The 24088-nt window shown below is 49.7% G+C and overlaps 1 protein-coding gene and 1 long non-coding RNA gene across 2 annotated transcripts in view; one reads left to right on the top strand and one right to left on the bottom strand.

Annotated features, from left to right (window-relative positions):
• The window catches only part of LOC132808475 (gastrula zinc finger protein XlCGF7.1-like), a 506159-nt gene that overhangs the window by 267271 nt on the left and 214800 nt on the right, over positions 1 to 24088 (top strand). The gene's annotated exons all lie outside the window — the stretch shown is intronic.
• LOC132808497 (uncharacterized) lies at positions 5222 to 8585 on the bottom strand. The gene is made up of 3 exons (XR_009642092.1): positions 8316 to 8585; positions 5397 to 5501; positions 5222 to 5284 (listed from the first exon to the last, which is right to left on the bottom strand). It is a non-coding gene; the product is annotated as an uncharacterized LOC132808497 (long non-coding RNA).

Here is a 24088-nt window from a genome sequence, read left to right as displayed (position 1 = left end):
TTCAGCCTCCTGCACTAAGTTTAGAACATAGAACAATCCAGCGCAGAACAGGCCCTTCGGCCCTCGATGTTACGCCGACCTGTGAACTATTCTCAGCTCATTCCCCTACGCTATCCCAAAATCATCCATGCGCTTATCTAAGGATTGTTTAAATCTCCCTAATGTGCCTGAGTTGACTACCTTAGCAGGTAGGGCATTTCACACCCTTACCACTCTCCGTGTAAAGAACTTGCCTCTGACATCTGTCTTAAAGCTATCACCCCTCAATTTGTAGTTATGCCCCCTTGTACAAGCTGACGTCATCATCCTAGGAAAACGTCTTTCTCTGTCCACCCTATCTAATCCTCTGATCATCTTTTATGGCTCCATCAAATCCCCCCTTAACGGCCTTCTTTCCAATGAGAAAAGACCCAAGTCTCTCAGCTTTTCCTCATAATACCTTCCCTCCAGACCAGGCAACATCCAGTAAATCTCCTCTGCACCTTTTCCAATGCTTCCACATCCTTTCTATGATGGGGCAACCAGAACTGTACACAATATTCCAAGTATGGCTGCACCAGTGTTTTGTATAGTTGCAGCATGATATTGCGGTTCTGGAACTAATCCCTCTACCAATGAAACCTAACACACCGTGTGCCTTCTTAACAGCACTATCCACCTGGGTTGCAACATCCAGGCATTTATGCACATGGACTCCTAGATCCCTCTGCACATCCACACTACCAAGAATCTTTCCATTGACCAACTACTCTGCCATCCTGTTATTCTTCCTGAAGTGCATCACCTCACATTTAGCTGCATTGAACTCCATTTGCCACCTCTCAACCCAATTCTGCAGTTTATCCAAATCCCCCTGCAACCTGTAACATTCTTCCAAACTGTCCAGTACGCCACTGACTTTAGTGTCATCTGCAAATTTACTAATCCATCCACCTATACCTGTGTCTAAGTCAGTTATAAAAATGACAAACAGCAGTGGTCCCAAAACAGATTCTTGTGGAACACCACTAGTAATTGGACTCCAGACAGAATATTTTCCATCAACCACCACTCGCTGCCTTCTTCCAGTTTCTCATCCAAACTGCTAAAGCATCCTCAATTCCATGCCTCTGTACTTTCTCCATCAGCCTACCATGTGGAACCTTATCAAAGTCCAAGTACACCACGTCAACTGCCCTACCCTCATCTACATACTTAGTCACTTTCTCAAAAAACCCAATGAGGTTTGTGAGACACGATCTGACCTTGACGAAACCATGTTGACTATCTGAAATTAAACTGTTGCTTACTAGATGATTATAATTTTATCTCTTATAATCCTTTCCAAAATCTTTCGTACAATAGAAGTAAGGCTCACTGGTCTGTAATCACCTGGGTCATCTCTGCTGCCCTTCTTGAACAAGGGCACAACATTTGCAATCCTCCAGTCCTCGGGTACTAAACCCGTAGACAATGATGACTCAAATATCAAAGCCAAAGGCTCTGCTATCTCCTCCCTAGCTTCCCAGAGAATAGTCGGATAAATCCCATCCAGCCCACGGGACTTTTCTACTTTCACTCCTTGAATTGATAACACCTGTGTGTAACTAACCTCCATCCTTTTGAATCTAATATCTCGTACCTCATTCTTTTCCTGAGTGAACACCGATGAGAAATGTTCATTTAGCACCTCTCTGAATTCTACAGAATTCACCTCTCAACTGCTCAATTCTGTCTTTGACTGGCCCTATTCCTACTCTAATCAACCTTTTATTCCTCACATGCCTATGGGAAGCTTTAGGGTTCTCCTTTATTCTAGTTGCTAAAGACTGTTCGTGTCCTCTCTTTGCTCTTCTTAACTCTCTCTTTCAATCCTTCCTCGGTGATCTGAAATTCTCTATTGCCTCATCTGTACCATCTTGCCTCATCAGCACATAAGACACAGAACTTATGTCAAAACATCAGTGTCATGCAACTGATAGAATATATTGAACAAACTTAGATAGTCTTCATCTCTTAGAATGGGTGTGGGCTTTGGTTCATTAATATGTAACAATGTTCTTGAGATGACATAAGGTTTTATAAAGAAAAGATATCTCTACTCAGACAATGCATTAAAGGTGTGAGATTTGAGTCTGTCAGTATTCCAACCTTGAATCAGACCGGTTCTGTTTCCAAAGTCGGAATTTGTAAAATATTAGATGCATTGACTGCCTGCAGATTGTGTGCTTTTTGAACAAAATTGAATGTATCTGCAAATATAATTCTGCCAATACAATTTCACCCCATGGAGTAGTGTGTGTGTGTGTGTGTGTGTGCATGAGAGAGTAAGAGTGTGCACAGAAGTGTGTGCGTGAGTGTGCACAGAAGTGTGTGCGTGAGTGTGTGCACAGAAGTGTGTGTGCGCGCATGCTTGGGAAAGTGAGAGTGTCATGGAGTATGAGCCTGCAAGTGTGAGAGAGTGTTGAGGGGTGTGTGTCTGTCTGTCTGAGAGACAGAGTATGTGTGTGAGAGAGAGGCTTAATAAAAGAAAGGGGTTGCATTTTTGCTAAAACAAGGACGTGTACAGATAATGATCGGGCGATGAGTCGTGTTAGAGAACACAGACATGGGGGGAGGGGGTGGGGGGAGTGTTCAGGTACATAGTTCTTTGCAAGTTGCAACACTGCTAGATAAGGTGTTAAGAATGCATTTCACAACATTGCCTTCATTGTTCACACCACTGAGGAGAGGGGTTGGGACATCATGTTGAGGTTGTACAGGATGTTGGTGAGGCCACTTTCAGAGTACTGAGTACAGTTCTGGTGGCCCTGTATGAGGAAGAATACTATTAGAGAGGGTTTAATAAAGATTTACCAGGATGTTGTAAGGACTGGAGGGTTTGAGTTATAAGGAGAGGCTGAGACTTTATTCACTGGAGCACAGGAGGTTGGGGGGTGACCTCAGTGAGATTGATAAAATCATGAGGAGTGGGCATAAGATGAATAGAAAATGGCTCTTGTTTAGCGTAGGGGAACTCAAAACTTGGGGGGCATTTTTTTTAATGTAAGGAGAGAGATTTAAAAGGAAGCAGAGGGGCAACATTTTGAAAGAGGGTGATTTGTATGTGGAATGAACTTGATGAGGATGTGGTAGATGCAGGTACAGTGACAACATTGAAACAGCATTTGGATGGGTACATGGATAGAAAGGTTGAGCCAAATGCAGGCAAGTGGGACTGGTTTAGTTTGGAATCCTGGTCGGCATGGATGAATTGGACCGAAGTGTCTGTTTCTGTGCTGTATACCTCTATTGAAACCAGTAGAATTCTGAAAGGGTTTGGCAGGATAGATGCAGATAAAATGCTCCTTTGTGGGGAGGGTCATCGAATTCCGACAATGTGGGAGCAGGCCATTCAGCTCATCTATTTCACTCTGGCCCTCTGAACAGTATCCCACGCATACCCAACTCCTTACTCCGTATTTCCCATGGCCAATCCACCCTAACCTGTACATCCCTGGTCACTATGGGTAACTTAGCACAACCAATTCTCCCTAACCTACACTCTAATCTATACATTACCTTCTCAAGAATGTAATTTAAGTGCAGAACTTTTCTAAGAAAAATGTCAGTTTGACTCAACATTGGGTCACAGATAGAATTCACATCTATTGTCTCTGCTTATAAATAGGGCAACGTCTCTTCGAAATGTAGATTCATTTCGATATAACTGCGTTAGCTTACATATTAAGATATCCCTTTGAATGTGCCCACATCCCTTTGAAATGTAATCTCGCCCATTTACATCTCTGTATTTATTGAAATACCCGTTAAAATATCCATGTCCCTTTAAAATGCAGATTGCCCCCTTTAGATATGAGACCGTTCCGTTAGATGTCGGAATATCTGTTTAAATGGAGCCGTGAGCTTTCCCAATGTAACAGGGCCTCCTCGAAACGTGGCAGTGTCCCCCCCTGCAGCTGCAGAGCGGGACAGGAGAGTTTGTTTTTGTGTTTGTTTGTTTTTTTTTTGTTTCTTCCTGTTTGTCCTACGTAGTGTTTGTGGCAGTCCTTGCAAACACCCAGAGTATGGGTCTGGAAGGTATACGCTTCGGCGGGTCGGTGTGGACTTGTTGGGCCGAAGGGCCTGTTTCCACGCTGTGAGTAATCTAATCTAATCTAAGGATGTTGCCAAGACTGGAGGATTTGAGCTATAGGGAGAGACAGAACAGGCTGGGGCTGTTTTCCCTGGAATGTCAGAGGCTGAGGGGTGACCTTATAGAGGTGACCTTATAGAGGTTTAAAAATCATGAGGGGCATGGATAGGATAGATAGACAAAGTCTTTTCCATGGGATGGGAGAGTCCAGAACTAGGGGTCATAGGTTTAGGGTGAGAGGGGAAAGATATGAAAGAGACCTAAGGGGCAACCTTCTCATTTAGAGGGTGGTACGTGTATGGAATGAGCTGCCAGAAGTAGTGGTGGAGGCTGGTACAATTGCAACATTGAAAAGGCAACTGTGGGGGGATATGGGCCCCATGCTGGCAGGTGGGACTAGATTGGGTTGGGATATCTGGTCAGCATATACGAGTTGTCCAGGTTCAGGTGGATTGACAGTACTGAAATACCCATAGTGCCCAGGGATGTGCAGGTTAGGTGCATTAGTCAGGGGTAAATGTTGAGCAATCGGGGTTGGGGAATTGTGTGGTGGGTTACCCTTTGGAGGATCGGTGTGTAGTCTTTGGGTCGAGTGGCCAGCTTCCACACTGTGGGGAGTCTCTGAAGGGGAAGGGATTTTTGTAAACTGTGCAAGGCAACGCAGGCGTAGTGCGGGGGCCTGCTGTTGGCCTTGCCCTGCCCCTTGCTCCTCCCCCTGTTGTTGAGCTGTCTAAAAAACAGCTACTCTTTCTCTGCCCTTTTGCTGGGGGCATCTGAAGCTGTAACAATGTTGGGCCACAATAAAGGTAACCAGAACATACTGCTGGGCTCAGGCTCTCATTGAAAGCTCCAAGCGGTTTTTGTTTTAAAGCTGCTCATTTCTTGCAGCCTCCTGCACTAAGTTTCCAAAGTCGTGTATCAGATGGAGCAGTGAATGAGTAGCTGGTTTCATTAGAAATTATAAACTTTTCAGGAGTGCAGGCACTGCATCGTTTCATTGGCAGTTTACTGGCAGCACCGGGAGGTATGGGCTGTGCTCATTAGAAAGGAGGTGGAGGTGCTGCTGTTGGACGAGATGGGACAAGGTTTAAAAATAACAACACCGGGTTATAGTCCAACTGTTTTATTTGGAAGCACTAGCTTTCGGAGTGCTGCTCCTTCATCGGGTAGCTGTGGAGCAGGATCATAAGACACGGAGTTAAGAGCAAAAGGTCACAGTGTCATGCAACTGATATGATATATTGACAAATGTAGATTGATGTTAAGCATTCAGCACACTTACCTTAATTGTTCACACCATTGAATAAAGGAGTTGGAACATCATGTTGAAGTTGTACAGGATGTTGGTGAAGTCACTTGTAGAGTACTGAGAAGGCTTCTGGTGGCCCTATAATAGGAAGAATACTATTACAGAGGGTTCAGTAAAGATTTACCAGGATGTTGCCAGGACTGGAGGGTTTGAGTTATAAGGAGAAGCTGAGACTGTCTTCACTGGAGCACAGGAGGTTGAGGGGTGACCTCATTGAGATTGATATGATCATGAACATCAAATAGCGACGAGCCTGCACGGTTATGTCAAGTGAGTGGGGGAGAAATTGTGGCATTTGGACACTTTAAATCCATCAGAAACAGCATCTCCATACAGCATACTGTGCATGTCAGGTGAGGTGCCAAAAGACTGGAGGTTGGCTCACGTGGTGCCACTGTTTAAGAAGGGTGGTAAGAACAAGCCAGGGAACTATAGACCAGTGTGCCTGACATCAGTGGTGGGCACATTATTGGAGGGAATCCTGAGGGACAGGATTCTACCTTCATCTAGGTGGATTTTAAAAAGACTTGAAAGGCACAATGTTTTTTACACAGAGTGGTTCACGTGAGGGCTAAATGTCTCGAGGAAGTGGTGGATGATGCAGGTACAGTAACGTCATGAATAGGAAAGGTTTGGAGAGATCCATATCACTGGCAGGTGGGACTGGTTTAGTTTGAGAACATAGTCAGCATTGACTAGTTGGACTGAAGGGTCTGTTTCTGTGCTGTCTGACTCTGGAACGGTCTTAAAACTGGATACTGGTCTTAAAACCATTTTCTTGCCTTCCCCCACAAGCATCCACATTAAAATCACGTGAACTCAGCCTTGAATATATTCAATGACCCCCTAACTGCTGGAAGACATCCCCACTTCTGAACTTAATTCCTCTTGCTAATATGCCACTTGCCTTGCTCATTGCCTGCTGCACCTGTCTGGCAACTGGCGCAGAAGGACACCAATGCCCCTCTGAACATCCACGCATCATTCCTGATGAAGAGCTTGTGCCCCAAAATACGACTGTCCTACTGCTCGACCCACTGTGCTTTGCCAGTTGTGGTCTTCTCTACGTCAGGAAGACCAAAAGTAAACTTGGGGAATGGTTTGCCGAGCATCACAGCCGGGTCCGCAGAGGCTGAGTGGACTTCCCAGTCTCCACCCATTTTAATGCCCCTTCCCACTCCCCTTCTGACAAATTAGAGGAACAAAACCTCATCTTGTCTGACCAGTCCGCAGCCCGGAGGACTCGACACTGAGTTCTCCAATTTCAAATAATCTCCCATCCCATCCCCCAACTCACTTCCCAGCCCCTTCCACTCTTCCCTGCCAACTAGATTCCTTCCTCCCATTCACCAACCAGATTATGGGGATAATGCAGGAACAGGATACTGATTGAGGATGATCAGCCATGATCATAATGAATGGTGGTGCTGGCTCGAAGGGCAGAAGAGCCGACTCCTGCACCTATTGTCTATTGTACCCTCTATCTGTCTCCACCTATCCTCACTTCATCACCCTGCCCCCAGCACATCCTTGTTCCACAGCTCTCCCTATACCTACCCCCAATCCTGAACAAGGGTTACACCAGATACCTCAACTCTTCCACCCACTGATACTGCCTGGCTTGCTGCATTCTTCCAGTCTCCTGCCTGTCTATTTTGTCAATTGAGACAAAGGCTTGGACTAATTTTTCCAGAATCTGTCCCCTCACTGGATTCACTCCCATTCCTTTCAGTTGCTCCAAGTCAACAATTGAACCCCAGAATGAAACGTAAATGGAAAAGGGGGTGAGAAAAGAGAATGCTGTACATACAGATGTTGGACAGAGGAAGGAAGCTGCAGTCTGATTGAAGCTCAAACTTCATTGAGAGGAGGGGCAGGAACTTCAGAACCTCATGGCCCAACTTCCACATTCACCAATAGGGGAGCTCCGAATGGCAGGAGGACAAGTCTCCTTCCGGTCCTCCAGTGTCAAAAGTAGGTTTCGCCCCCTTTCTGCCGACAATAAGGAACACGCCCAATGTTTTGGTGACATTAGCAAACATGTGCGCTACTTGTTGACACCGAGGAGTGTACACAATATGCTCTGTAGCAATGCTGGTGTTACTGACAGATTTTAAGTTTCCAAATGACTATCGGAGATCCAAAAGGGCAGAGCGATATTTTTTTCCCCCATGTGGCTCGATATTTGATTGAGCAGCCAGACAAATGCAAAGTTTTTAAGTCTTTACCTCTGTGTTGGGGTGACCTTCACAACTAGAGGACATAGGTTTAGGATGAGGCCGCAAAGATATAAAAGGTACCTGAAGGGCAATGTTTCCATGCAGAGGGTGGTGCAGGTATGGAATGAGCTGCCAGAGGAAGTGGTGAAGGCCGGTATAATTACAGCCTTTAAAAGGTATCTGGATGGATATATGAATAGGAATGGTGTAGAGGGATATAGTGTTGGCAAAGGGGACTAGATTAATGTAGGATATCTGGTTGGCGTGGACAGGTTGGACTGAATGGGTCTGTTTCCGTGCTGTACATCTCTACGACGCTAAATAATAAAAAGTCAACTTTTCCAGTGAACATATCGATGTTAACAAGGCTTAGTGCACAACCTGCTTTACTAACCGTTCTCAACAGGTCCTGCCCCTTCAATAACTGAGGAACATATACATGCTGGTGCATAGTATCCTTCACTAGTATTTACACACTACCCTCAGCAATTGTACAAGTAACAGCAAAGGATTAATAAAACAGTGAGGGGTAAACAGCACAAGGATTAAAACACAGTGAGGGGTAAACAGCACAAGCGCCAGTAAAAGCAGATGGAAAGTGAGTGTAAAATGTGACTATGACAGGACAGGCCCCACATTCCTTCCCCTCCGTCCCCCCCACAACCTGCCTCACCTTTCACCTCCCGGGCCCAGTACCTTCCAGGTGGCCCCATAGTTGACACAGGGGCCGCCCCACGACCAGTAGAACTCCACCACCCAGGCGGCCGACCAGTTCCCAAACAGGCCCTCAACCCCATCCGCCTCCAGAATGGTCACCGGCTCCTGCCTGCTGTACAGCCGGCCGGTGTGGCCGTGACACAGCAGCTGCACCAGGAAGGCGGCGGTGACCAGTGACGGGGGTCTGCCCCGGGCCGCACGGCGCCATTTTCCTAACGGCCGCCGCTTCCCCGCTCGAGCGACTTCTCCTCCCAACCGCCTTCACCCCCGCGTGACGTCTGCACGGGGGGATGGGCGGGGCCGGGGGAGCCTCACCGTCACCAAGCAACAGCCACCTCGCGCTACAACTGCTCATTCACAAAAACAAACTCTCCTGTCTCGCTCTGCAGCTGCAGGGGGGACACTGCCACGTTTCGAGGAGCCCTGTCTACATTGGGAAAGCTCACGGCTCCATTTAAACAGATATTCCGACATCTAATACAACTATGTTAACTTTCAACTACTTTCAGGGAACATGTATTTTGCTCTGAGTAAGTCTATTGAGTTTAACTGCAGCATGGCTGTAGTTTTAAACTTGTTTGCTTTCCTGAACAGCTAGGTTTAAATGTTTTATTCGTTAGAAGAACCAAAATTAGTGATAGTTCACATATCCACCCTGAAATGGGGTGGGTAACTGGATTGAGTGGGTAGGCGCCATACTAAGTTTAACTTTGGGGACAGCCTTTGAGCTGCATATGAACAAACTGCTTACATGTTGCACTTATCGACTGCTAAATATCTGCTCTTGTTATCTTAACACTTAGCCTTCTGATTGGACATTGCAAAGGTTCACCTCCCGCCCACACCCCGCCAGCACCCTTCCCAAGGGTCAGACCCTCCCTCTCTCCAGGCACACAGTCTGAATAATTGACGAAGCAAAATTCACTGTCAAATCCCATCAACATGGAAGATCCCAGCCCACCCAACCTCCCACTCTGTACCCAACCCATCCAAAAACCACAAAACATCATCTCATCTTTAAAAAACAAAAGGAAAACTGGACCGCATCAAAACGTTCAACAACGGTCAACGCTATGACTGTTACACAACACTTTACGGAGCTACATTTCAACTTGAGTTCGTTTGCACTCCCTCATGAGAGTTCACATTAAAAGCTCATTGTACCAAATCAACGGCATGCCACAGCTCTCTGGAATTCAGCGGAATTCTTCCTGGTATCCCTCATGTTTTCTGGGTTTTTTGAGAAAGGAGACCGTCCCGTTAGCTTCGCCTTCAGATCTCCTTGGCTACGCCCAAAGTTTCGGCTGATCAGTTCAAGCACAGGGTCGCAGCCTTTTCTTGCTAAGCTCAGCTGGCTTAAACGTTAGCAACGCCTCTGGTTCCCGTTGGGATTTACGCTCCCGAGCGCAGACCTGGCCCGCAGCCTCTGAACCCACCAGTTCCTGCTGACTGCAAACTGCCCTTCTGTCAGCAAAAGTACAAACATGACTGGGACAGTGTTCATTTCGCTATTCTCAATGTCAACTCTGACCCCACGAAAGGTTCTCTTTTCAGGGGCGGGCATGTCAATTGCCGACTTGGGGTTTGGTGAAATGTCTCAACAAGTGGTTCCGTTTGTCTATATTTACAAGAATTCTAACCCCAACTAGACATTTACATGTAAAATCTAAGAATTATGCAACGTGACACATGAAAGCATGATGAGGAGCATCTCCTGTGTCCTCTCTCAGCTCAGAGAAGACTTAAACCCCGCTCCCCCCTGTAACATTCCTCCAGGTGACAAAAGGAACTTAACGCAGGCGGATTATAAGGGGTTGCTCAGTGGTCACAGCGCCAAGGGACCCGGGTTCAATTTCAGCCTCGGGGCGACTGTCCGTGTGGAGTTTGCACATTTCCAGCCTGCGCCTGCGAGGGTTTTCTCCGGGTGCTCCGGCTTCCTCCCACAATCCAAAGATGCGTAGGTGAGGGTGAATTGGCTATGCTAAATTACCCATAGTACTGTTAGGACAGAATCTGTTCTTGCATGTTCGTTTTAGGAGGAGAGACAACAGACGCTCAATTGTTTGGCACAAGCAGGCTTTAATGCAGAATCGTAGCTGATACAGTGAATCACCATGCATTCACTGGAGAAGGCGCGTTCTGCCTTCCCCTCCCAAATCTGCTCCTGATATACTCTTTGCTAAGCAGAGCTTCGCGGAGCTACTAAGCATTGCCTTATTAGGACATTTCGCGTTTGCTAGGCGTTTCCTGTTATTGAGCTCATTTGGGCGTTGGCAGCTGAGCTGGCCACGTAAGCAACAGTTTCGATTTCCCAAGCAGCAGCTACAGCTACAGTTTCGATTCCCCAAACAGCAGCTATAGCTCCACCCTCCCTTGACCTATTTTATCCTAACAGTACCCAGGGATATGTAGGATTGGGTAATTTAGCATGGCCAATCTACCCTAACCTACACATCCCTGGACACTATGGGTAATTTAGCATGGCCAATCCACCCTTAGTGTAGGATTGGCCAGGCTAAATTGTCCTGTAGTATCCAGAGATGTGCAGGTTTGGGTGGACTGGCCGTGCTAAATTACATAGTGTTTGGGGATGTGCAGGTTAGGGGGCATTGGCCGTGCTAAATTACCCATAGTGCCCAGGGATGTGTAGGCTAGGTGGGAATTGCAGGGTTACAGGCAGAGGTCTGGGTGAGGTGTGGGTTGGATGGGCTGAAGAGCCTACTCCTACACTGCAGGGGTTCTAAGCGTGAGATGAGGTGCTTGACGGAAACGATGGGGAAGAGGCAGTGAAAACACAACGAGACCGTTTGAAAGTGGGAGCATGACAGGAGGGGGTGGGTAAATGGGATGTGGTGAGGGAGGGGGCTTAGGAGAGAAAGAGACACAGAAAGAGAGGGTCACACACAGATACAACTGGTGAAAGTGGGGAAGATTGTGATAGGTTCAGATAAGGTGGAGGAAGAAAAGCTGTTCCCTATTCACTGATAGTGACAAGGTCAGGGGCGGCCTGAAGGTCAGGGGTTTGAGCAGGAGAGAGAGGGGGAAAACAAAGGAAAAACAGGTTTACCCAGCAAGCAGCAATATGCTGGAATCCGCTGTCACCTCAGAGAGACAGACAGACGCAGAGGCAGATGCAGAGAGACACAGAGAGAGAGAGAGAGAGAGAGAGACACAGAGAGACAGAGAGCCAGAGACAGAGCCAGAGAGACCGAGACGGGGAGGTAATCAGATGAATGGCCTCCCTGTGCTGTGAGATCCAAAAGGAGCACGCGAGCAGCTGCCCCAGTGTTTCTGGCGGTCTGAGGCATCTCCCCCTCGCCCCATTACCGGTACCGCTCTCCCGTCCCATTGGCACCTTCCCGGTGAACGGCCCACACTCGCATTGCACTCAAGCTGCCCCTTACCCCCCCGGGGGCTGGAAGAGGACGGAACAGCCCGTTCCGGAGCGGGGCTCGGGAACGCTGCCCATGTCTGCGACGTCCTTTCCGAGAAAGGAAACAAAAAGGACAACAGACAGGGGACCACCCGCATCAACGGGAATGACAACATTTCACCCTCAGACAAGGCTTTGTCAAGAGATGTACAGCACGGAAACAGACCCTTCGGTCTAACCCGTCCATACCGACCAAATATCCCAACCCAAACTAGTCCCACCTGCCAGCACCCGGCCCATATCCCTCCAAACCCTTCCTATTCATATACCCATCCAAATGCCTCTTAAATGTTGCAATTGTACTAACCTCCACCACATCCTCTGGCAGCTCATTCCATACACACACCACCTTCTGTATGAAAACGTTGCCCTGTAGGTCTCTTTTATATCTTCCCCTCTCACCCTAAACCTATGCCCTCTAGTTCTGGATTCCCCAACCCCAGGGAAAAGACTTTGCCTATTTATCCTATCCATGCCAGTCATAATTTTGTAAACCCCTATAAGGTCATCCCTCAGCCTCCGACGCTCCCAGGAAAACAGCCCCAGCCTGTTCAGCCTCTCCCTGTAGCTCAGATCCTGGCAACATCCTTGTCAATCTTTTCTGAACCATTCCAAGTTTCGCAACAGCGGGGAGACCCAGAAATGGAAAAGACTGAAGGGGGAAGTCAGCGGTAAATCTTTTGAAGAGGTTACAAAGGAGAGACCTCTGTCTGCAGCGGGAATGACCCCCACAGTAGCAGGTCGAGGTGGACGGCATTTAAGGAGAAGCTGGATACAGACGTCAGGGAGAAAGGAACTGAAGGGAATGCTGCTGTAAGGGAAATCAAGTGTGAGCAAGTGAAGGGGAGGTGCGTAGAGGCTCACATGGGTCAGAAATACTGAGAGAGACCAGTTGAGCTGAAGGACCTGACTGGAGACTCAATGGGACAGAGTGAAAAATCTTGGATCCACCTGCAAGAGAAGGAGAAACACGTGATTTACCTCCCAGGATTTAGCAAGTCCCGCAGATTCTGCAGATCACTTTTTTGGTCAGAGCACTGAGTATAGGGGTTGGGGTCTGGACAGGACGTTGGTTATGCCACTTTTGGAATACACAGGAACCTCGATTATCCAAAGGACACATGCAGGGTGTATTTCAGTCGCTTGACGATTAGATCCCTCACAGTGTGGAAACAGGCCCAACCAGTCCACACTGACCCTCCAAAGAGTAACCCACCCAGACCCATTTCCCTCTGACTAATGTACCTAACACGTCGGGCAACTTAGCATAGCCAATTCACCCTGACCTGCACATCTTTGGACTGTGGGACAGAACCGGAGCACTAGGAGGAAACCCACGCAGACGCGGTGAGAATGTGCAAACTCCACACAGTCTGTCGCCTGAGGCAGGAATGAAACCCGGGTCCCTGGTCCCGTGAGGTAGCAGCGCTAACCACTGAGCCACCGTACTGGTTCATCTAATTCTGGATAATCGAAGTTCCTCTGTATTATGTGCACTTCTAGTCTATCGGAAGGATATTGCAAAACTTGAAAGGGTTCAGAAAGATTGACAAGGATGTTGCCAGGGTTGGTGGGTTTGAGCTACAGAGAGAGGCTGAACAGGCTGGGGTTGTCTTCCCTGGAACGTCGGAGGCTGAGGGTTGACTTTAAGAGAGGTTTATAAAATCATGAGGGGCATGGATAGGGATAGACAAAGTCTTTTGCCAGTACTAGAGGGCATAGGTTTAGGGTGAGAGGGGAAAGATTTAAAAAGGGTCCTAAGGGGCAACATTTTTCACACAGAGGGTGGTGTGTGCGTGTGGAATGAGCTGTCAGAGGAAGTGGTGGAGGCTGGTACAATTGCAACATTTAAAAGGCAACCACTTGGGTATCTGTGTAAGGAGGGGTTTGGAGGGATAGGGCCAATTGCTGGCAAATGGGACTTGATTAGTTGAGGATATGGAGGAGTTGGAGCGAAGGGTCTGTTTCTGTGTTGTACATCTCTACTTCAGGAGGAAATGCGCAGTCGCAGGCTCGCAGAGCCACTGGCTGCCAAGCGGATGGGAGCACAGCAACTGCAGTGACCCTCCGCCCTCCCACCCAGGGTTCAGCCCTGGGCGGTGACTCACAGCGCCTGGCCCCGTCACTTGTGCCCCCGCTGGTGCCGCAGCAGGTGCTGGGAGTGAGCGAAGCCCCTCTCGCAGACGGGGCAAGTGAATGGCCACTCCCCGGTGTGGACCCGCTGGTGTGTCCGCAGGTTGGTCAGCCGGGTGAAGCCCTTGCCGCAGACGGATCAGATGAACGAGCGCTCGCCGCTGTGAAGCCGCCGGTGCAACAGCAGGTTGGAGGAGCAGGTGAAGCCCTTGCCGCACTCGGGGCAGGTGAACGGCCTCTCCCCGGTGTGGACCCGCTGGTGTGAGAACAGGCGGGACGACCGGGTGAAGCCCTTGCCGCAGACCGAGCAGGTGAAGGGCCGCTCCCCGGTGTGGACCTGCTGGTGGGTCAGCAGGTTGGACGACCGGGTGAAGCCCTTGCCGCACACCGAGCAGGCGAAGGGCCGCTCCCCGGTGTGGACCCGCTGGTGGATCTGGAGGCCGGAGGAGTGGGGGAAGCCCTTGCCGCAGACGGAGCAGGTGAAGGGCCGCTCCCCGGTGTGGATCTGCTGGTACCGCAGCAGGGTGGACGAGTGAGGGAAGCCCTTGCCGCACACCGAGCAGGTGAAGGCCCCCTCGCCGGTGTGGACCTGCTGGTGGGTCAGCAGGTTGGACGACTGGGTGAAGCCCTTGCCGCAGACGGAGCAGGTGAAGGGCCGCTCCCCGGTGTGGACCCGCTGGTGGGCCAGCAGGGTGGACAAGTCAGAGAAGCCCTTGCTGCACACCGAGCAGCTGAACGGCCTCTCCCAGGTGCGGACACGGCGGTGGATCTCCAGATCGGATGGGTAGCAGAATCCTTTCCCGCAATCCCCACGGTTTCTCCATGGCGCACGGAATGCCTCCTGAGACTTCCTTTCCCCACAGTGGGCAAACTGGCTCAGGCACGTGCCCCTGTGGTTCAGGTAAAGACGATACTTTAAGAGCCTACTGAAGCAGACAAAAACGTTCAAAGAATTTTCCCCTTCTGGACTGAAAGAGGGACGTCTCTCCTGTCCCACGAATCAAGGGGCTCTGTCAGACCTTCACATGGTACTCAGTTGGGGAGCTCTACCTGCAAAGCTGCTCTTCTCATATCCTGTGAAAAGGGGGATTACAAAAGTCATTGCTGCCTGCACATGACAGGAATTCAGAACAGATCATTCTAGTTTCTGTAGAACTTCCCTAAAACAATCAAGTTACAATATGCAGATGCCAGTGTTGGGTTGGGGTGTACAAAGGTAAAAAAAAAATCACACATCACCACGTTGTAGTCCATTAGATTTGTTTAGAAGTTCGAGCTTTGAGAGCTCTGCACCTTCATCAGGTAGCTAGTAAAACTTCCAGGCAAAAAAGACAGCAGATGCTGGAGATCAGAGTGGTGCTGGAAAAGCACAGCAGGTCAGGCAGCATCCGAGGAGCAGGGGAAAAAAAAAGACATTTCAGGCAAAAGCCCTTCATCAGGAATGAGGAAAGAATGAGGACACTTTCCTCATTCCTGAAGAAGGGCTTATGCCCGAAACATCAAATCTCCTGTTCCTTGGATGCTGCCTGACCTGCTGAGCTTTTCCAGCACCACTCTGATCTCCAGCATCTGCAGACCTCATTTTCTCCTATAACCTAGAGTTGTGTGATTTTTAACTTTAAAAAAAAGTGTTGCAAATCATACATACATACATACATACATACATACATACATACACACACACACACTTTTCTTCAATTCTCACTCTGCTGTTTCTGATATTACCCATCCCCCAGTATTGTTCAGAAAGGGACTTATTACCTAAAAAAGCTGTAAATCTCCATCCCACACACTCTTTAACTCTTGCTGTACCTAATATTCCACCTTCCCCCATGCTCCAGCAGGGTCTGACTGATGCTCATTGACTGAGCCACACTCACCTCTTCCTGGACACAGAGACACTCCAGACCAACACAACATCAGCTACCCTTAACACCCCACCACAACGGCGCATGTGCAGGAGCAACCGGTCACGCGAATGGAGGGACCGCCGTCGTCACAAGGGCCGCGCGTTGATTGGACGGAGCGCCCGCCCGTGCGGCGTTCCAGCCTTTCCCAATGGTCCACCACGCCGTGCGTCACGCGGCGGCACTGGTATTTGTGACGCCCAGGCCCACGTGACCTCTCTCCTCCACCACTCCCCACGCGCCCCTCCCTTCACCTCGACCCGGGGAGGCATGACCAATGGGGAGCCTTGGAGGACCGGAAGGAAGGCTGGTCCTCCTACCAATCAGAGCATCCCCTCAATGTTTGAATGCGGAACTTGGATCATGAGCTCCTGCTGCTCTCTCTCTCTCTCTCTGAATGAAGATTGAGTGTTACCCCAGACTGCACCAACCTCTGTGAGTACAGCACCCTCTCTTCTCACCCCTCCTATTCCATTTCTTTTCTCATTTTGGGATTAAACTGTTGGTTTGTAGGAAGTGAAGTGAAAGGAGGTGAACTCAGGAAAGGTGCATATGCTGGATGCATTGGTCTGGATCGCTGTCTCTGTCCCTCTGTCTCTGTGTCCCTCTGTCTCTCTCGTGTCCTTCATCAGGAATTGCGGAGGGGGAGGTGGAGGGGTGTGGAAAGGGTGCTGAGAGATAAATAGGAAGGTGGGAGTGGGGCTGGGGGTAAGGTAGATGCAGGTTGGGGGGAGGTGATGGCGACAGGGTGGAGCAGATTGGTGGGAAGGAAGATGGACAGGTGAGACAGTTCAAGAGGGTGGTGCTGAGTTGGAGGGTTGGAGCTGGGGTGGGTGGGGGGAGGGAATGTGAGGAAACTGGTGAACTCGATGTTAAAGCCGTGTGGTTGCAGGGTCCTAGGCCACCTGATACCTGGAGGAAGAATGCCTCTGCATTGGGACCCTCCAACCATACAGGATCAATATTGATTTCACCAGTTTCCTCATTTCCCCCCCTCCCCCAGCCCAATCCCAGATACAACCCTCGAACTTGGGAATGCTCTTTTGAACTGTCCCACCTGTCCATCTGCCTTCCCATCTATCTGCTCCACCCTCCTCTCTGACCTGTCACCTTCTTCCCCTGCTTTCATCTACCCATGGCATTCTCAGCTCCCTTCCCCCAGTCCCACCTCCCTCCCATTTATCTCTCAGTCCCTTTGGGCCCACCCCACATTCCTAATCAAGGGGTTATGCCCAAAACGTCAAACCTCCTGCTCCGAGAACAGCCAGGGAATTCCTAGAGGCATGGCACTCATCCACAGATTCAATCAATAAGCACATCGACCTGGACCCAATATACCGACCGCTGCAGCGGACAGCTGGAACTGACAACCGGAAGCGGGCAGAGACAAACCACTATAAATGCCGGAGCAAAGATCACAGAAGCGCTTCACAGGAGGCTCCCAAGCACTGAGGATGTCACCTCGACAGGGGACGAAACGTCTGCAATACAAACTCCCAGCTCGGCGAACAGAACCACAACATGTCATGTATTTCCAGTCATACCCGTTACAGGACAGGAGAATACTGGGCTCAATGCTGACTCTGTGGATGAATCTAGTCAGACTCATTCCTCTCTATATCCACAGAGTCCTGTAAGTGTATTCCTCTATAGGGTCCCTCCAGTCTCACTTGGGTATTGATCGACTCCACTACATCCTCAGAGCGAGCATGTTCTAGGTCTTGTTACCAAAGCAAAGTTCTTGCTCTGATTCTCTTTCCCCTCCCCCCCCACATCTTGGTCTGTCAATATGGTAGAGAGAGAGAGAGACGGGGGGGGGGCAGATAACTAGGTTTGCAAACTGCATGAGGGTGGCATGGTGGCTCAGTAGGTAGCACCGATGCCTCATAGTGCCAGGGACCTGGGTTTAATTCCAGCCTCGGGTGACTCTCCGTGTGGGTTTTCCCCGAGTGCTCCGGTTTCCTCCCACAGTCCAACCTTGTGCAGGTGAGGGTGGGTTGCCGTGCTAAATTGCCCAGAGTGTTCAGGGATGTGTAGCTTAGGTGCACGTGTCAGGGGTAAATATAGGGGAATGGGTCTGGGTGGGATACTCATCACAGGGTCGGTCTGGACTTGTTGGGCCGAAGGGCCTGTTTCCACACTGTAGGGGTTCTAATTCTTAACTTTTCTTGGAGCTAGATCTGCCAAATGTCAGGAATCAGAAAAATTGGGAGGGAGTGTATTAGGTACGGCAGTAGGGAGAGTGTGTGGGATGGAGACTCACAGGTTTTGGGTTATGGGCGTGGAATGAATATTCCGTGAAATCGATCTGTTAAACTCTGAGATTCTACGTGATACTGACAGCGATGACTTTCTAATTTACAGGCTTTCACAGGAGGATTTACCTGCATATCTTGAACTAATTGCCTCAGCCAGCTTGACTCATTGGGACTGGAATTTTATCGATCTTTTGAGTGGAGAAGGAGGATTGTCCCGCCTGCTTCCAGAGATCTGACTGGTAAAGCACTGAGATGCCGCTGTTCGAGGGTGGAGGGAGCTTTACCGGAGCGGAGAGTTAGCCAGCCGGCCCCCCGCAGCAGAGTGGGACGTCAGAGGGAGCGTCGAACCTGGAGGGAGCCCGCGCCGTGGGGAAACCGTGGAAGTGTGGGGAATGCGGGAAGGGGTTTCGAGTCCCCTCTGAGCTGGAGATCCACCGGCGCGGTCACACCGGGGAGAGGCCGTTCTCCTGCCCCGAGTCCGGCAAGGCCTTCATTGGGTCCTCCAAGCTGCTGAGGCACCGGCGGGTCCACACCGGGGACAGGCCGTACCCCTGCCCCGAGTGTGGCAAGGCCCTTCACCCAGCTGTCCCACCTGCAGACGCACCGGCGCCTCCACACACCAGGGAGAGGCCTCTCACCTGCCCCGGGGGCGGCAAGGCCTTCAATCGATCGCCGACCCTGCGGACGCACAGGCGCCTTCCCAACGTGATCGCACGGAGTTGAAGTCTGCAGCGAATCCCACCCAGGACTGGGGGGGGGATCGTGCCCCGTGGGGGGATTGTGCCCCGTTCGAAGACAGTGGGTGAAGCGGGAAGGGAGCGAGGCTTCCTTTCTGCCGGACTGGCCGCTCTCGCTCCCTTTGCTTCCCGTGGGACCGATGCTGTTTGAGGCTGGGACTGCACGTTCCCCGGGCCAAAGATCTGCAGGAGCTGAGGAAGTGCACTCCTTTCACACCGGATGGTAAATCATGTTTGTCCCATCTATTTCAGTCTTAAATACCCTCCGTGACCTGGCCTCCCAGCCTCCTGTGGCAGTGAATTCCCCAGATTCCCCACTCTCTGTCTGAAGAGGTTTCTCCTTATCTCCATTCTAAAAGGTCTAAGGCTGTGCCCTCGGCTCCTGGTCTCTCCTACCAATGGAAACATCTTCCCAATGGCCACAGATAGATCAAAGTCAAATACAGTAGCCTCTATTCCATTGAGTGTCCAGCACACTTTATAGCACTTTGTAAAATCAGGAGGGCCATTGATGAGGTGAGTGGCAGGTGTCTTTTCCCGATAGAATAAAGAATATTCCAGCACAGGAACAGGCCCTTCGGCCCTCCAAGCCTACACCGATCCAGATCCTCTATCTAAACCTGCTGCCTATTTTCTCAGGATCTGTATCCCTCTGCTCCCTGCCCTTTCATGTATCTGTTGAGATACATCTTAAATGACGCCATTGTTCCCGTCCCTACCATCTCCGCTGGCAACACATTCCAGGTACCCAGCACCCTCTGCGTAAAGAACTTTCCATACATATCTTAAATCTTTCCCCTCTCACTTTGAACTCATGACCCCAGGTAACTGAGGCCTCCACTCTGGGGGAAAAACATTTCTTGCTATCCACCCTGTCTATACCTCTCATGATTTTGTTGGCCTCAATCTGGTCCCCCCTCAACCTCCGTCTTTCCAATGAAAATAATCCTGATCTATTCAAACTCTCTTCATAGTTAGCATCCTCCATACCAGGTAACATCCTGGTGAACCTCCTGTGCACCCTCTCCAAAGCATCCACATCCATTTGGTAATGTGGCGACCAGAACTGTACGTGGTATTCCAAATCTGGCCGAAACAAAGTCTTGTATAACTGTAACATGACCTGCCAACTCTTGTACTCAATACTCTGTCCGATGAAGGAAAGTGTGCCATATGCTGCCTTGACCACTCTACTGACCTGCATTGCCATCTTCAGGGAACAATGGGCCTGAACACACAGATCTCTCTCTACATCAGTTTTCCCCAGGACTTTTCCATTTACTGTATAGTTTGCTCTAGAATTGGATCTTCCAAAATGCATCACCTCACATTTGTCTGGATTGAACTCCATCTGCCATTTCTCTGCCCAACTCTCCAGTCTATTCTCCATTCTGCTGTATTCTCTGACAGTCCTCTTCACTATCTGCTACTCCACCAATCTTAGTGTCAACTGCAAACTTGCTAATGAGGCAACCTACACCTTCCTCCAAATCATTTAGATATATCACAAACAGCAGTGCTCCCAGCACGGAGCCCTGTGGGACACCACTGGTCACCGTCTCAGTTTTGAGAAACTCCCTTCCAATACTACTCCCTGTCTCCTGTTTCCCAACCAGTTCTCTATCCATCTGGCTAGAATACCCTGGACCCCATGTGATTTCACCTTTTCCATCAGCCTACCATGGGGAACCTTGTCAAATGCCCAAGTAAAGTCCATGTCTATGACATCTGCAGCCCTTCCCTCATCAATCAATTGTCATTTCCTCGTAGAATTCTATTAATTTGCTAAGTCATGACCTTCCCTGAACAAAACCATGCTGCCTATCACTCATAAGCTCATTTTCTTCCAAATGTAAACAGATCTTATCCCTCAGTATCTTCTCCAGCAGCTTCCCTACCACTGACATCCAGCTCACAGGTCTGTAATTACCTGGATTATCCCTGCGACCCTTCTGAAACAAGGGGAAAACATTATCAATTCTCCAGTCCTCTGGGACCTCACCTGTGTTCAAGGAAGCTGCAAAGGTATCTGTTAAGGCCCAAGCTATTTCCTCTCTTGCTTCCCTCAGTAACCTGGGATAGATCCCATCAGGACCTGGGGACTTTGACCACCTTAATGCCTTTTTAGAATACACATCACTTCCTCCTCCTTATGCCGACTTGCCCTAGAGTATTCAAAGATCTATCCCTAACGTCAACATCCACCATGTCCCTCTCCTCAGTTAAACCTGACACAAAGTACTCATTAAGAATCTTGCCCATTTTCTCTGACTCCACACACATCTTTCCTCCTTCGTCCTTGAGTGGGCCCACCCTTTCTCTAGTTACCCTCTTGCTCCTTATATATGAATAAAGGGCTTTGTGGTTGTCCTTAACCTTGCTCGCTAAGGATATCTCATCGCCCCTTTTAACCCTCTTAATTCCTCATTTCAGATTGGTCCTACTTTCCTGATATTCTTCCAAAGCTTTCTGTCTTCAGTCGCCTAGACCTTATGTATGCTTCCTTTTTCCTCTCAGCAAGTCTCACAATTTCACCTGTCATCCATGGTTCCCTAATCTTGCCAATTCCATCCCTCATTTTCACAGAGACATCTCTCTCCTGAACTCGAATCAATTCTCTTTAAGAGCCTCCCAAATATCGAATATGGATTTTCCTTCAAAAAGCTGCTCCCAATCCACACTTCCCCAGCGCCTGCTGAATTTGGGTATAGTTGGCCTTTCCCCAATAAGCACTTTTCCTTTCGGACCACTCTCATCTTTGTCCATGAGTATTCTAAACCTTACGGAATTGTGATTCCCTACCCCCAACGTAATCCCATATAGGGGCCAAGTGATGGCAAATGTGACTAGATTAATTTAGGATATCTGGTCAGCTTGGACAAGTTGGGCCAAAGGGTCTGTTTCCGTGCTGTATGACTCTAATTGTCTTTGGTGAAAGCAGAAGTGTGGTTGTGAAGACTGGACTTGCAGAGCAGCTTTTAAAGATGTTTTGCCCTGACTGGGAGCAGAAGAGTTTCACTGAAGTGTATTGGTGTTAATGCCTTGATGTCTCAATTTGCTCCCACCTTCCTGGGGGTCGTTAACCATTTTGTTCCACAAATAGCTGCATTGCAGGTTCCCCCATGAATTGACACACTTATATTTGCTTCCCAGATTCAGACTGTTGCTCACTGTCAACTGTATCCCAGTGTTGTGGAGTTATCCAAAATGCAGAGAGATGTTAGTCTTGACGTTTTTGCATTTCTGCCCCTGTAAGATCCTGACTCAGCACCTTCAGTTAGAGTGGAGTGAGGACAGAGGGAGAGAGAGGTGGGATGGTGCTTTCAATTTTGTGGAATAACAAAAGAAAAGAATATTCCACAGAAAGTAGAATTCCTTGTTCAGAATTTCTACCCTGCACTGACAGTGATGACCTTTTGTAATCTCTTTTTATGGAGTATTTGAAGATCTGAAGACGGATTTTTCAAAATCAACAGATGAAGGCCGTTTGCCCGAAATGTTGACTCTCCTGCTCCTCAGATGCTGCCTGACCTCCTGCGCTTTTCCAGCACTGCACATTTCAAATCTGACTCTCCAGCGTCTGCAGTCCTCACTTTGAAAGTCACTCAGTCCATCAGGACCGTAACTATGATTCTGTGAGAAGGAGCAAAGCTTTTTGGTTCCTGTTTCAGTACGTTTTCAGCATCAGTGGGACTGGATGAGAGACCCTACCATTGCAGGGCACTGAGTGTGGAGCCTGAAGCAGTTTTTTGGCCTGGAAAGAGGAATTCACAGTGGAGAGAGTCTCTACGTGCGTTTGTGTGTGGCTGAAGCTCCGGCCATGGAGAAACCAGAGGAATCCCGCCCCGCGGAGAAACTGTGGAAGTGTGGCGACTGCAAAAAAGGCTTCTGTTTCTCATCTGCCCTGGAGACTCATCGGCGCAGCCACATGGGGGAGAGGCCATTCCCCTGCCCTGTCTGTGGCCTACCCAGGCCTCCAACCTCCAGACCCACCGGCGGGTCCACACCGGGGAGAGGCCCTTCCGCTGCCCCAAGTGTGGGATGGCCTTCAGGAATTCCTCCCACCAGCGGGTCCACACAGGGGAGAGGCCCTTCAGCTGCCCTGAATGTGGGAAGACCTTCAGCACATCCTCCACCCTGCGGAGCCACCAGCGGGTCCACACCGTGGAGAAGCCCTTCAGCTGCCCCGAGTGCGAGAAGGCCTTCAGTAATTCCTCCGCCCTGCTGAGGCACCAGCAGGTCCACATCGGGAGAGAGGCCCTTCAGCTGCCCTGAGCGCGGGAAGGCCTTCACCAATTCTGCTAACCTGCTAAGCCAACAGCAGGTCCACACTGGGAAGAGGCTGTTCCCTTGCACAGAGTGTGGGAAAGCCTTCAGGCATTCTTCTCACTTGCTGACCCACTGGGGGGTCCACACCGGGGAGAGGCCCTTCAGCTGCCCCCGAGTGTGGGAAGGCCTTCAGCCATTCCACCAACCTGCTGACCCACCAGCGGGTCCACACAGGGGAGAGGCCGTTCCCATGCCACGTGTGTGGGAAGGCCTTCAGCATTTCCTCCCACCTGGTGAGGCACAACGGGTCCACACGGGGGAGAGGCCCTTCAGCTGCCCTGAGTGCGGGAGGGCCTTCACCCGCTCCTCCCACCTGCGGAGGCACCAGCGAGTTCATGTGCCATCGCAGGGGGATTGAAGGAATGATGGCTGAGTGCCGTTATCGACTGGACTATCAACCCGGTTCCGGGGACTCCCAGGTTCGAATCCCACCGCGACAGATGGTGGAATTGGAATTTGGTCAGAAATCTGGAGTTTAGAATCTAACGGTGAAACCATTGTCGGTGGGGTGGGGGTGGAAGAAGTCCCCGTTCTTTTTTAGGGAAACAAACTGTCGTTGTGGGAGAGGATTCACTCAGTCGTCCCAGCTGCATCCTTTACGTGGTCTAGCCTACACATGACTCCAGACCCACAGCAGTATGATCGACTCTGCACTCCCCATCCAACTAACTTGGATACAGGATACGGGTTGAAAATGCTGAGTGAGGCAATACTTTCTCTGGGTTAAGGCTGTACCAAGGATCCAATTCCAAAGGGACAACTTGGTGACCAATAATGAAGAAAGTGAGGGGTTGGAGGGAGTGTGTGCAATTTGACTGTGAGCTGTTTTTAAAACATTGCCACTTTTTCTACGCCTTTCTGCTGGGAGATTCTGAAGCTGTAACAAAGTTGGGTCGCAATAAAGTTTACCTGAACTTCCCACCGAGCTCAGA

Source organism: Hemiscyllium ocellatum, assembly GCF_020745735.1.
Source record: "Hemiscyllium ocellatum isolate sHemOce1 chromosome 27 unlocalized genomic scaffold, sHemOce1.pat.X.cur. SUPER_27_unloc_6, whole genome shotgun sequence".
Lineage (NCBI taxonomy): Eukaryota > Metazoa > Chordata > Chondrichthyes > Orectolobiformes > Hemiscylliidae > Hemiscyllium > Hemiscyllium ocellatum.
This window is presented reverse-complemented; position numbering and strand designations above follow the sequence as displayed.